Source organism: Heptranchias perlo, chromosome 43, assembly GCF_035084215.1.
Source record: "Heptranchias perlo isolate sHepPer1 chromosome 43, sHepPer1.hap1, whole genome shotgun sequence".
Lineage (NCBI taxonomy): Eukaryota > Metazoa > Chordata > Chondrichthyes > Hexanchiformes > Hexanchidae > Heptranchias > Heptranchias perlo.
In genome coordinates, this window is record NC_090367.1 from 8,976,620 (window position 1) to 8,978,300 (window position 1,681).

Consider the following 1,681-nt stretch of genomic DNA (forward strand, 5'->3'; position numbering starts at 1 on the left):
TGGGGGTCGAGAGGGGAGAGACGGCGGGGAGAGAGAGGGGGGCGAGAGGGAGAGAGAGGGGGGCGAGAGGGGAGAGAGAGGGGGGCGAGAGGGGAGAGAGAGGGGGGCGAGAGGGGAGAGAGAGGGGGGCGAGAGGGGAGAGAGAGGGGGGCGAGAGGGGGCGAGAGGGAAGAGAGAGGGGGCGAGAGGGGAGAGAGAGGGGGGTTGAGAGGGGAGAGACGGCGGGGAGAGAGAGGGGTGCGAGAGGGAGAGACGGTGGGGAGAGAGAGGGGGGCGAGAGGGGAGAGAGAGGGGGGCGAGAGGGGAGAGACGGCGGGGAGAGAGAGGGGGGCGAGAGGGGAGACGGCGGGGAGAGAGAGGGGGGCGAGAGGGGAGAGACGGCGGGGAGAGAGAGGGGGGCGAGAGGGGAGAGATGGCGGGGAGAGAGAGGGGAGAGACGGCGGAGAGAGGGGGGCGAGAGGGGAGAGGCGGCGGGTTCGAGAGAGGGGGAGATGGTGGGGAGAGGGCGAGAGGAGACGGCGGGGGGAGAGAGAGGGGGAGACGCGGGGGGGAGGGCGACGAGGAGGGAGACGGCGGGAGGGGGCGAGAGGAGACGGCGGAGGAGAGAGAGGGGGAGACGGCGGGGGGAGAGAGAGGGGGAGACGGCGGGGAGAGGGGGAGACGGCGCGGAGAGGGCGAGAGGGGAGACGGCGGGGGAGAGGGCGAGATGGCGGGGAGAGGGGCGAGAGGGGGAGACGGCGGGGAGAGAGAGGGGGGCGAGAGGGGAGAGAGAGGGGGGCGAGAGGGGAGAGACGGCGGGGAGAGAGAGGGGGGCGAGAGGGGAGAGATGGCGGGGAGAGAGAGGGGAGAGACGGCGGGGAGAGGGGGGCGAGAGGGGAGAGGCGGCGGGTTCGAGAGAGGGGGAGACGGCGGGGAGAGGGCGAGAGGAGGAGACGGCGGGGAGGGGCGAGAGGAGACGGCGGGAGGAGAGAGAGGGGGAGACGGCGGGGGGGAGAGAGAGGGGGAGACGGCGGGGAGAGGGGGAGACGGCGGGGAGAGGGCGAGAGGGGGAGACGGCGGGGAGAGGGCGAGAGGGGGAGATGGCGGGGAGAGGGCGAGAGGGGGAGACGGCGGGGAGAGAGAGGGGGGAGAGAGGGGAGAGACGGCAGGGAGAGAGAGGGGGGCGAGAGGGGAGAGAGAGGGGGGCGAGAGGGGAGAGACGGCGGGGAGAGAGAGGGGGGCGAGAGGGGAGAGACGGCGGGGAGAGAGAGGGGGGCGAGAGGGGAGAGACGGCGGGGAGAGAGGGGGGGGCGAGAGGGGAGAGACGGCGGGGAGAGAGAGGGGAGAGACGGCGGAGAGAGGGGGGTGAGAGGGGAGAGGCGGCGGGTTCGAGAGAGGGGGAGACGGCGGGGGAGAGGGCGAGAGGAGACGGCGGGGGGAGAGAGAGGGGGAGACTGCGGGGGGAGGGCGACAGGAGGAGACGGCGGGGGGAGGGCGACAGGAGGAGACGACGGGGAGGGGGCGAGAGGAGACGGCGGGAGGAGAGAGAGGGGGAGACGGCGGGGGGAGAGAGAGGGGGAGACGGCGGGGAGAGGGGGAGACGGCGGGGAGAGGGGGAGACGGCGGGGAGAGGGCGAGAGGGGGAGACGGCGGGGGAGAGGGCGAGAGGGGGAGATGGCGGGGAGAGGGCGAGAGGGGAGAG